This window comes from Oryctolagus cuniculus, chromosome 3 (genome assembly GCF_051225735.1).
Source record: "Oryctolagus cuniculus isolate XC-2025 breed Fujian yellow rabbit chromosome 3, ASM5122573v1, whole genome shotgun sequence".
Classification (NCBI taxonomy): Eukaryota; Metazoa; Chordata; class Mammalia; order Lagomorpha; family Leporidae; genus Oryctolagus; species Oryctolagus cuniculus.
In genome coordinates, this window is record NC_142869.1 from 121,839,001 (window position 1) to 121,852,332 (window position 13,332).

The window sequence follows — 13,332 nt, forward strand, 5'->3', positions numbered from 1 at the left end:
GCGCGCGGGCGCGCAGCCGCCACCCCCGCGCAGCCCCGCGCGCCAGCGAGGCCCCCCACGCTCAAGGGCGCGCGCGGGCCCCGGCAGGGCGGAGGCCGCGCGTGGCACCGGCGAGGGCCGACTCCAGGCTTCTGTCCCCCACTCCACACCAGGCACCCCAGCCCCCTCCAGCCCGCTCCAGGCCTCGGACTCCGCACTGACCTGACAGGCCTAGACAGGTTCGCTGTCCAAACAGGACCGAGTCGAGAAGCCAAAGACCAGGACCCCCCCCCCCCCCCCAACCCCGCGCGCTCGGCGCCCCCCCCCCCCCCCAGCTTTGGCCATGGGACCGCTGCCGCCGAGCCCCCAACTGCTGGCTTCTCAAACTCCGCCGCTCCTAGATTCAGGGCCCCTGGATCAGACGAACCCCCCTCTCCCCCGTCTCTTCAAAATGGATCTGAAAAAATTTTTCTTTAAAATCACATTTAAGAGCTACTTAAATAAATGAAGTTGCTACATAAAATTGAATTTAGGTAAATTAATATGTATTTTATAAGGAAAACAAAAACACATTGGTTTAATCTAACAATATGAATTCATAGATAAAATAATATATACAATACAATCATAAAAATTTTATTGAAAAGTGACAAAATACACATTTTCCCAGCATTAATCTATGTATTCCTTCTTGCTCCAATCAAAATCCAATGTGAGGTAACTCCTAAATTTATAAAGTTTGAGAATTTATTATTCAGAAGAAGATAGATTTGCCCTAGAGGAAACTATTGTAAAATTATGATAACAAGTCTAATATTGTTGTATGTACAAGCAAATCAATGAGGCACCATTAAGAGCCTTGACCCAGACCTCCCAGTTTTGCTATTCTTAATGTGAATACACATTTTATCTATAAACCAATTGGTGAAGAATGGGTTGATGAATTAAGGCAGTTGGACAATTAGAGATGCATTTGGAAAAATTAAGTTTGTAGTACCTCTTAATACTGTCTACGAGAGTCAAACAAAGAAAACAGAAAAGTGAAAATGTCAAAAGAATTTTTATTTTTTTTCAGAAGGTGTATGATCTTTTTCGCAAATCAATCAATGTGATACACCACATTAACAGACTGCAGAAGAAAAACCATATGATTATCTCAATAAATGCACAGAAAGCATGTGATAAAATACAACACCCTTTCATGATGAAAACTCTAAGCAAACTGGGTATAGAAGGAACATTCCTCAATATATTCAAAGCAATTTATGAAAAACCCACAGCCAGCATCCTATTGAATGGGGAAAAGTTGGAAGCATTTCCACTGAGATCTGGTACCAGACAGGGATGCCCACTCTCACCACTGCTATTCAATATAGTTCTGGAAGTTTTAGCCAGAGCCATCAGGCAAGAAAAACAAATTAAAGGGATACAAATTGGGAAGGAAGAAGTCAAACTATCCCTCTTTGCAGATGATATGATTCTTTATTTAAACAGAGGACCCAAAGAACTCTACTAAGAGACTATTGGAACTCATAGAAGAGTTTGGCAAAGTAGCAGGATATAAAATCAATGCACAAAAATCAACAGCCTTTGTATACACAGATAATGCCACAGCTGAGAAAGAACTGCCAAGATCAATCCCATTCACAAAAGCTGCAAAAACAATCAAATACCTTGGAATAAACTTAACCAAGGACGTTAAAGAACTCTACGATGAGAATTACAAAATCTTAAAGAAAGAAATAGAAGAGGATACCAACAAATGGAAAAATCTTCCATGCTCATGGATTGGAAGAATCAATATCATCAAAATGTCCGTTCTCCCAAAAGCAATTTATAGATTCAATGCAATCCCAATCAAGATACCAAAGACATTCTTCACAGATCTAGAAAAAATGATGCAAAATTCATATGGAGACACAAGAGACCTCGAATTGCTAAAGCAATCTTGTACAACAAAAAGAAAGCCGGAGGCATCACAATACCAGATTTCAGGAATGCTACAGGGCAGTTGTAATCAAACAGCATGGTACTGGTACAGAAACAGATGGATAGACCAATGGGAACAGAATAGAAACACCAGAAATCAACCCAAACATGGACAGCCAACTTATATTTGATCAAGGATCTAAAACCAATTCCTGGAGCAAGGATAATCTATTCAATGAATGGTGCTGGGAAAACTGGATCTCCACGTGCAGAAATATGAAGCAAGACCCCTATCTTACACATTTCACAAAAATCCACTCAACATGGATTAAAGACCTAAATCGATGATCCGACAGCATCAAATTATTAGAGATCATTGGAGAAACCCTGGAGAAACCCTGCAAGATATCAGCACCGGCAAAGACTTCTTGGAAAAGACCCTGGAGGCACATGCAGTCAAAGCCAAAATTAACTATTGGGATTACAGCAAATTGAGAAGTTTCTGTACTGCAAAACTAACAGTCAAGAAAGTGAAGAGGCAACCGACAGAATGGGAAAAAATATTTGCAAACTATGCAACAGATAAAGGGTTAATAGCCAGAATCTACAAAGAGATCAAGAAACTCCACAAGATCAAAACAAACAACCCACTTAAGAGATGGGCCAAGGACCTCAATAGACATTTTTCAAAAGAGGAAATCCAAATGGCCAACAGACACATGAAAAAATGTTCAAGGTCATTAGCAATCAGGGAAATGCAAATCAAAACCACAATGAGGTTCCACCTCACCCGGGTTAGAATGGCTCACATTCAGAATTCTACCAACAACAGATGCTGGAGAGGATGTGGGGAAAAAGGGACACTAACCCACTGTTGGTGGGAATGCAAACTGGTCAAGCCACTATGGAAGTCAGTCTGGAGATTCCTCAGAAACCTGAAGATAACCCTACTGTTCGACCCAGCCATCCCACTCCTTGGAATTTACCCAAAGGAATTTAAATTGGCAAACAAAAAAGCGGTCTGCAGCCTAATGTTTATTGCAGCTCAATTCACAATAGCTAAGACCTGGAACCGACATAAATGCCCATCAACGATAGACTGGATAAAGAAATTATGGGATATGTACTCTTTAGAATACTATACCGCAGTAAGAAACAACGAAATCCAGTCATTTGCAACAAAATGGAGGAATCTGGAACACATCATGCTGAGTGAAATAAGCCAGTCCCAAAGGGACAAATACCATATGTTCTCCCTGATCGGTGACAACTGACTGAACACCAAAAAGGAAACCTCCTGAAGTGAAATTGACACTATGGGAAACGGTGACTTGATCAGCATAGCCCTGACTGTTAATGAACAACTTAATACATTATCCCTCTTAGTAGTTTTTTTGTCTGTTCTACTTAATATGACTGGTTGAATTCTGTAATTATCACACAGTTATTCTTAAGTGTTGAAAATTAACTGAAATGTGATCCCTGTTAAACATAAGAGTGGGAATAAGAGAGGGAAGAGATGTATAATTTGGGACATGCTCAAGCTGACTTGCCCCAAATGGTAGAGTTAGAAAAATACCAGGGGATTCCAATTCAATCCCATCGAGGTGGCATGTACCAATGCCAGCTCACTATTCCAAGTGATCAATTTCAGTTCACAATTGATCATAATGAAAGGACTAAGAGTCAAAGGGAGCACATAAACAAGTCTAGTACCTGCTAACACTAACTGATAGAATAAATAAGGGGGAGAGTGATCCAACATGGGAAGTGAGATACTCAGCAGACTCATAGAATGGCAGATGTCCTAAATAGCACTCTGGCCTCAGAATCAGCCCTAAAGGCATTCGGATCTGGCTGAAAAGCCCATGAGAGTATTTCAGGCATGGAAAGCCAAGACACTCTGGCAAAAGATCTCTGCGAGTGAGATCCCAGTGGAAAGAACAGGTCTTCAAAGAAGGAGGTACCTTTCTCTGAAGGGAGGAGAGAACCTCCACTTTGACTATGACCTTGTCTAAACAAGATAAGAATCGGAGAACTCAGAGGGCTTCCATAGCCTTGGAAACTCATGACTGGAGCATAGGGAGATTACTGATGCCATAGACAGGAGTGTCAATTGGTAAAGTCAACAACAGGAGTCACTGTGCACTTACCCTTCATGTAGGATCACTGTCCTTAATGTGCTGTGCATTGAGATTTAATGCTATAATGAATACTCAAACAATATATTTCACTTTGTGTTTCTATGGGGGTGCAAACTGTTGAAATCTCTACTTAATGTATACTAAACTGATCCTCTGTAAAAAAAAAAAAAAAAAAAAAAAAAGAAATTATCAACTCCCAACTTGACTCTCACTGGGATTAAACATGGCAATAGGTCTGATCTGATTTCATCATCATTTGAAAAAAATCATCTATTATTTCTCACTTTATGTTTCTGTGTGGGAGCAAACTGTTGAAATCCTTACTTAATGTATACTAAGCTGATCTTCTGTATATTAAGATAATCAAAAATGAATCTTGATGTGAATGGAAGGGGAGAGGGAGTGGGAAAGGGGAGGGTTGTGGGTGGGAGGGACGGTATGGGGGGGAAGCCATTGTAATCCATAAATCGTACTTTGGAAATTTATATTCATTAAATAAAAGTTAAAAAAAATTTAAATGAAAAAAAAAAAAAAGACAAGACCCTGGAGGCACATGCAGTCAAAGCCAAAATTAACTATTGGGATTACAGCAAATTGAGAAGTTTCTGTACTGCAAAACTAACAGTCAAGAAAGTGAAGAGGCAACCGACAGAGTGGGAAAAAATATTTGCAAACCATGCGACAGATAAAGGATTAGTAACCGGAATCTATAATGAGATCAAGAAATTCCACAACAAAACAACAACCCACTTGAGAGATGGACCGATGACCTTAGTAGACATTTTTCAAAAGAGGAAATCCAAATGGCCAACAAACACATGAAAAAATGTTCAAGATCACTAGCAATCAGGGAAATGCAAATCAAAACCACAATGAGGTTTCACCTCACCCGGGTTAGAATGGCTCACATTCAGAATTCTACCAACAACAGATGCTGGAGAGGATGTGGGGAAAAAGGGACACTAACCCACTGTTGGTGGGAATGCAAACTGGTTAAGCCTCTATGGAAGTCAATCTGGAGATTCCTCAGAAACCTGAATATAACCCAACCATACAACCCAGCCATCCCACTCCTTGGAATTTACCCAAAGGAAATGAAATTGGCAAACAAAAAAGCTGTCTGCACCTTAATGTTTATTACAGCTCAATTCACAATAGCTAAGACCTGGAATCAACCCAAATGCCCATCAACAGTAGACTGGATAAAGAAATTATGGGACATGTACTCTATAGAATACTATACAGCAGTCAAAAACAGTAAAACCCGGTCATTTGCAACAAAATGGAGGAATCTGGAAAACATGCTGAATGAAATAAGCCAGTCCCAAAGGGACAAATATCATATGTTCTCCCTGATCAGTGACAACTAACCAACCACAAAAAAGGAAACCTGTTGAAGTGAAAGGGACACTACGAGAAACAGTGAGTTGATCAGCCCTTGTCCTGACTTTTGATTTACAATTTTATACTTTATCCCTTTGAGTATTTTTTTGTTCTACTTAATACTATTGGTTGAACTCTGTAATTAACTCACAATTATTCTGAGGTGTTGAAATTTAACTGAAAAGTGATCCCTGTTAAATATAAGAGTGGGAATAAGGGGGGGGGGATGTACAATTTGGGACATGCCTAAAATGGTGCAGTTAGAAATGTGTCTGGGGATTCCAATACAATCCCATCAAGGTTGCATGTACCAATGCCGTCTCACTAGTCCAAGTGATCAATTTCAGGTCACAATAGACCGCAATGGTAGGTCTAAGAGTCAAAGGAATCACATAAACAAGACTAGTGTCTGCTAATACTGATGGAATAAAAAAGGGATAGAACAATCCAACATGGGAAGCAAGACACACAGCAGACTCATAGAATGGCAGATGTCCTAAACATCACTCTGGCCTCAGAATCAGCCCTTAAGACATTTGGATCTGGCTGAAGAGCCCATGAGAGTAGTTTAGGCATGGAAAGCCAAAACACTCTGGCAAAAAAAGAGGACCTAAATGAAAGATCTCCACGAGTGAGATCCCAGTAGAAAGAATGGGCCATCAAAGAAGGAGGTACCTTTCTCTGAAGGGAGGAGAGAACTTCCACTTTGACCATGGCCTTGTCTAAATAAGATCGAAGTCATCGAACTCAAGAGGCTTCCATAGCCTTGGAAACTCATGACTAGAGCCTAGGGAGATTTCTGATGCCATAAACAAGAGTGTCAAATTGTTAAGTCAACAACAGGAGTCAATGTGTACTTACTCCTCATGTGGGGATCTCTGTCCTTAATGTGTTGTCCAATGTGAATTAATGCTATAACTAGTACTGAAACAGTATTTTACACTTTATGTTCTGTGTGGGTGCAAACTGATGAAATCTTTACTTAATATATACTAAATCGATCTTCTGTATATGAAGATAATTGAAAATGAATCTTGATGTGAATGGAATGGGAGAAGGAGCAGAGATGGGAGGGTTGCGGGTGAGAGGGAAGTTATGGGGGGGGGAAGCCATTGTAATCCATAAACTGTACTTTGGAAACTTATATTTACTAAATAAAAGTTTTAAAAAAAAAGTTTATGAGGAGTGGAGCAACAGTAAGCCAGTGAAAAGGAATGAACTGGGGCCCGCACTGTGTCTTAGCGGGTAAAGCTGCCACCTGCTGTGCCAGCATCCTTGTGGGTTCCAGTTCAGTCCCAGATGCTCCACTTCTGATCCAGCTCCCTGCTAACACGACTGGCAATGCAGCGGATGCTGGCCTAAGTTCTTGGGCCCCTGCACCCACATGGGAAACCCAGGAAGCTCCTGGCTTCAGCCTGGCTCAACCCCAGCTGTTGCGGCCATCTGGGGAGTGAACCAGCAGATGGAAGGTCTGTCTGTCTGTCTCTGTCTCTCTCCCTCTTTGTAACTCTACCTTAAGAATAAGTTTTTAAAAAATAAAGGGAGTGAGCTGGAAACTGCATTTGTGCCCCCCCCCATAGCATTCCAGGTGAGACAAATGGATGGCAGCCATTTCAGCATCCACCAAGAAACATCCAATGCTTATTGTGGCTGCCTGGATCCCAGGAGAAATGGAGGCATACACACAGCTGGCATCTCTGACTGACAACCACAGTGCACCAAGTCATCACTAGTAGAAAGGCATGTCACCTGCCAGGCAGGAAAACACCGAAGCGTGGGAGAAGAAAGGGACCCTGCACACAGTGTAAAACACATCATTTTCAATGTTCACAGCTTATATCTCTGGGGTTTACAGTATTGTTCCTGATTTTAAAAACTGAATGTAAGTAATATTATCTATAGCTTGTACGCATGGTTCTCCAAGGTGCCTGGTAAATAGTGGGCTCAGTGGAACCAAACAAGATTCATTCCAACAAGAAAGTATCAGGGGAAAGAACATACCAGAAACAGATTATTGAGAAAATTTTAATTGCTATGTGTTTCATTTTCTTTGAAAGATCAGAGAGACAGAGATCCCCCATCTTATGGCTTACTCCCCAAATGCCCACAACAGTCATTGCAGGGTCAGGCTAAAACTAGGAGCCTAGAACTCAATTTGGGTCTCCCATGTGGGTGACAGGGACTTAAGTGTTTGTGCCATCCCCTGCTGCCTCCAATAGTGTACATTAGTGCGAAGCTGCAATCAGAAGTGGAGCCAGGACTCCAACCCAGGCACTCTGATATGGGATATGGCTGTGCCAACCAGTGCCCTAACTGCTGCACCAAATGCTTGCCCTTAAACACATACAATTATTAGAACTCAAATTTGTATATTATTTTTGAGCAGCAATGACTTTAAACTTAGCATACATACCCCCTTCATATATATTATGAATCTATATTAAGTATGCATTAGCAAGTGTATATAAATTACTTATTCATACAAATAATATATATGAATTATATACCATATATACATTTACATTGTGACTAGCACATATACTATATTCATATACATATACAGCCTTTTCCCACCAAGATTTCACTTAATGCTGAAAGAATTCAGCTGCAGGGGCCAGCATGTGGTACAGCAGCTTAAGCCTGTGCCTGCAACATTGGCACCCCACATACACACCAGTTTGAGACCTGGCTGCTCCACTTCCCACCCAGGTTCCAGCTAATGTGCCTGGGAAAGCAGTAAAAGATGGCCCAAGTACTTGGGCCCTTGCACCTACATGAGAGAGCCGGAGGAAGTTCCTGGCTCTTGGCTTCAGCATGGCCCAGCCCCTGTCATTGTGGCCATCTGGGGAGTGAACCAGTAGATGGCAGTGTTCTCTCTCTCTCTCCCTACCTCTCTCTTTCTCTCTTACACCTCCTCCTCTCTATAACTCTTTCAAATACATAAATCTTTAAAAAATAAATAAAAGATTAAAAAAGCATTAAGCTGAGAGAAAATAATTTCCATGACTACTTTTTCAGTTCTCTCAAAGGTGACACATAGCCAGTGCATATATGATAAGTTAATTCATTACATTTAATGAATGCCTTAGGATATTAATGTTTGGCAAAGTTCATAAACCATCCCACACCTTCCACCAATGTCACAGAAATATTTTGCAAGTGTGTGCACTCAAGAAGTTGTCTAGGGTGAGGCACTATAGCTTTTATAATATCCTATAAACAATCATCCAAAAGGTTAAAACCACTATGCCAGAATATTAAAATGATAAGGAAATATGATGTTTATGAAAAAGAAGAACAGAAGTGAAATATTAAAAGATAAAGTTTTGGCTGGGCATGGTGGTTAGGCCACAGCTTAGGATGCTCATCCTCTATTGGACGATCTGGGTTTGAGTCCTGCCTCTTTTTCTGATCCAGCTTCCTGCTAATGTGCACCCTGGGAGGCAGCAGATAGTGGCTCAAGTGTTCGTGTCCCTGCCACCCACATGGGAGACTCAGAAGGAGTTCCTGGATTCCAGCTTCTGTCTGGCCCAGCCCAAGTTGTTGCAGGCATCTGGGTAGTGAACCAGTGGATGAAAGATCTGTCTGTCTCTTTGACCCTCTCTCTCCAACTGTTGCTACCTTTCACAAAAGCTGTTTTAAGTCTTATTTTACCAATGTTTATTTTGTATATATTTCCAAACACTTGTTTTCTCCATCTACATATGGAGATTTAAGGGCTCTATGCAATTCTAACCCCCCAAATTCCTCCTCCACAACTATGAGATCTGGGAATCTGACCCCCAAAGAGGTGACACACCAATCAGTGAGTTTTACTTGTGGCGGGTCAGATGGGCTTCCTAGTTTAAATCTGTGGTATGTCCGTTATCTTCACATTGTACAGCATGAGGCTGTCAAGATCCAGACAGACATCCAGACAACTCTGCTGCTTCAATTGACTGCCTCTGCCATTACAGTTCTTACATATACTCAAGACATATACTCTCCCCCTAATGGATCCAAATTCAAGGTTACACAGTAAGACACAAATGGCAGTTACACCAGGACACAGAATCGTCCCATTGGCCTGTCTGGTTCCACCAAACTTACTGAGAAATCGTGAGTGGGTCTCCATACTGAGACAGTTCAGTAAACTGTGGATGGTGTGCATGATCTGCAAGCACTCTGAACAGAGAAGTTCAGATGTCAGGGAGAAGTGCAACTACTAAGGAAGTCCCAACATCCCCTTTCCAGGACTGGGGAGAGCAAAGCACAGTGCTCTCTTGCTCGCTCGCTCTCTCTCTGCCTTGATCGTGCATGCCTGGTTTGCTTTAGGGCAACTGAGTTGAACTGCTATTGTCTTCGTTTTTGAGGAAGGCGTTTTTCAGTTGTCTACTGTACAAGGATGACACTGATGCACTTAACATTTTAAAACCTGAATTCAAATTTTCAAGAGGGTGCAGTGGCTAAGAAGACAGGTACGTCCAGAACTAAACAGCAAGCAGCACATGGCTAACATTGTGATCACTGAACACTCGAAGCACATAACTCCTTTCCATCTTTTGTTTTTAAACTTATTTGAAAGTCAGAGTTACACAGAGAGAAGAGGCAGAGAGAGAGAGAGAGGCCCTCCATCCAATGGTTCACTCCCGAAGTGGCCACAATGGCAGGGCCTGGGCCAGGCTGAAGCCAGGAGCCAGGAACTCCATCCATGTCTCTCACATAGGTGCAGAAGCCCAAGCACTTGACTCATCTGCTGCTGCTTTCCCGGATGCATCAGTAGAGAGCTGGATCAGGAACCCAACACCCAAGACTCCAACCTAACTGTGATATGGGATGCAGGCATTGCAAGTGGCAGCTTAACCCACTGTGCCACAGTGTGGGCCCCAGAAGCCTAAATTCCTATTAATGGGAGACAGTTGAAAAGCAGTCAGTAGGATAGGGGGAAAAACTACAATAAGCTAAAGAGAATCAGGAGTAGGAAGTGGGAAGCTGCAATTTAAATCGGGTGAGCTGGATAGGTAACATTAAGAGGAAAGACACGAAAGAGTTGACAGAAGAAGGCACAAGTAGATCTAGGAAAATGAGGTCACAGGCAAAGAGGATGCCACAGAGTTGAGCGAGATGAACAATGAAAGATGAGGCCTGAGAGGTGGAGGGGCCATAGAGTGGAGTGGAGTGTCTCGTGGCATTTTTTTTTTTTTCTGATGAAAATCTTGCTTTTACTCTAAAAGGAACAGAGGTTACTGAGAGTGATGTGATCCAGTTTTCATTTCCAAGGGATCTTCTGTTCGCTAGGATGAGAGTAAGACATATTAATAAGGCTAGAAGTGGAGAGAACAGCAGCTGGCAATAGAGGACGATGGTCTGACCCAGGAGAGAACTGTCAGGGGTGGGGGTGAGAAGCGGTCAGACCCTGGATATGATGCGAAGTCAGGCACCAGGGATTTCCTGACAGACTAAACATCGAAGAACAGGACTTGGCCCCAAGGCGAAGCTGACGCCCGCTGCTCCCAGGACAACCAACGGGTAAAAACTCAGCTTCTGGTCTTTATCGTTCTGACCTCAGCGATTCTGGCAGCAAACCGCAGTGCAGTAGCGCGGCATCGGCTGATCGAGAACCCGGGAGGCCAGGCGGATGGCCGAGGGGGCAGGCCCAGGACTCCCAGACTAAGGCGAGGGAGCCCCTGCAGGCCAGGCCTGCGGAGCCACTGCACCTGCGCGGAGACGCTGTCAGGTGAAAGTCGCTGCTAAGGTCGACTCACTTCCCTGAGGGTTCAGCACCGCCCCTTGTCGCACAACCTGATGGGCAACAACAGTTTTCCACGTGCGGTAGCGCGCACGGGTCAGGTGGGTAGGCAGAAGCCAATGAGGAAGCGTTTCGCGCAGGTCCTCTCAAGAGGTGGTGGCACCAGTAACGGCTGCCCGCGGAGAGGAGCGGGTGGAGAGGACGCCCCGCGCCTGCTGAGGGAGCGCGAGGCCCGGGTGCCCGCGGCATGGGGAGTGTGCCAGCCCCGGGAGGCCGCGGTGAGGGCCTGGGCCCCAAAGGCGAAGGGAGCTGGTCCTCAGCTTCGCCTGCGCCTCCGCTCTGTGGAAGAGCAGCAGCCATCGGAAGGTGCGGCTGAGGGACGAGGCCGGGTCGCGTTGGAAGGGGGGATTGGAGCGTCCCCGGGATCCTGGCCTGTTTTTTGGTGAGGAGACTGGGCCTTTGGTGGCTGCCCAGGGCTTCGGCTTGCGTGTTCTTGACAGGAGGCAGAGAAAGGAGATGGCCGAAGCACAGAATAGTACGTTTTGTGTTGGGGCTCTGCGCCGCTGGCCAGCTTTCTAGGGCATCGGGGCAGCCCCGGCGCCAGCGCCTGGACGGACTGGGCGGGTGTCGGTCCCCTTGGGGTGAATGTGGGGTCGCCGAGCCAGGCCCGGGCCGCTTGGCTGGACGATCTGTCCCAGGGGGAGACATCCGGTGTAAGGCGCCTTGGGCTCCCCGCCGCAAAAGGCGGAACACCGCTTCCCAAACCATCAAGGTGCCCCTGTGTGTTGGTGTTATTCCGCCCATCCGGCCGGCCGCCGGCCAAGCTCCATTTGTGTTCTTTACACCCGGGGTTGTACTCCGTCCCCGTGACCATGAGTAACTCTGGTGAAAAGGAATCCACCTGCTAATCGAGCTCCGAAGAGTCCCCAGGAGAGGCAGACAGGCAGTTTCCCACTAACCAGAGTGCCTTTTCTTCAGCCTTGTTATGCCGTCATAGGTTATTAGGGAAGGGCTCTGGTGGCACAATCGTCGTTCAAAAAACAGCCACTTCGCTTTGACTTGTAAGTCGTTGGGTAGATATAGGACCCTGAGATGTAAGGTAAAACGCCTTGAGTGGCTTCAAGGTAAGGGCAGTATTTTAACCTCTGAGAAGTTTGAAAATAAAACACAAAACAAAACAAAAACTTATCCTAAAATACTCGAGTTTCAAATTTTTTTTTTCCTGACAGCCTTAGCAGAAATCTTAAATTTTATTCATTACAACGTTTGAACGGAACTTGCTTAACCCTGCATCTTTGTTAAACATTTGGAGGAAACGTGTTGCAGCGTATTGTCAGTATCTGTATTAGGCTGTTTAGATTCTCTGCTTGTAGTGCTTAGTTTCCCTGCTAGAGTGAAGACTGGAGTGTTGCTCTTTGGGGTGGGGGGAGTAAAGATTACTCATTTAGACATTTTGGGTTATTTACCTTGATAATTAAATATATTATTACCCCCTCAGAAAGTGACATCTTGAAGACTGAAACCCTTTAAAATGTTTAGGTCTTTTACCTTTTTATCAATAATTTTTGCATATGATGCATCTTCAATATTCACTGATAAAAATTTGATAAATTAGATATCAAAATGCCATGCCTTCTTCACGTATGGCCAGAGTGTTAGTGACAAGGCAAAGCCACGAGAGTTTGCTCAACTTGGCTAAATTCAGATTGCTCCAAGATTAGGTGGATTTCAGAGTTGCAAAGCCTATATAACTGAAGTAACAGGAATGGGTACAAGATACTAAGCTTAATTTTTTAATACTACATTATTTTACTATGTATTCTGAAGATTCTTTTTTTTAAAGGAACAAGTATTAAGATAAGCTCTGTGGGAAACCAATTTTTTCTTTTCTTTTTTAGGATAGTAGAGATGGCTACTCCCCAGTCAGTTTTCATCTTTGCAGTCTGTATTTTGATGATAACAGAACTAACTCTGGCCTCAGAAAAGCTACTATGATATATTAGGTGTGCCAGAGTCAGCATCAGAGCGCCAAATCAAGAAGGCCTTTTACAAAATGGCCATGAAGTTCCACCCTGACAAAAGTGTCCTGATGCTGAAGCAAAATTCAGAGAGATTGCAGAAGGTAAGTAAATGACTCGGAGGTCTCATAGGCATTAGGTAGTAATAAGA

General features: G+C 43.7%; 1 long non-coding RNA gene across 6 annotated transcripts in view; it reads left to right on the forward strand.

Moving 5' to 3' along the window:
- LOC138848879 (uncharacterized) overlaps positions 1-13,332 on the forward strand; it is a 126,768-nt gene that overhangs the window by 12,904 nt on the left and 100,532 nt on the right. For 4 of the 6 annotated variants that reach the window (XR_016230886.1, XR_016230888.1, XR_016230887.1 and 1 more), the window contains one exon: positions 13,062-13,285. This is a non-coding gene — a long non-coding RNA (uncharacterized LOC138848879). Of the gene's footprint in view, positions 1-11,238; positions 11,530-13,061; positions 13,286-13,332 lie in introns of those variants that run through there. The other 2 variants (XR_016230884.1, XR_016230885.1) reach the window with 1 other exon arrangement.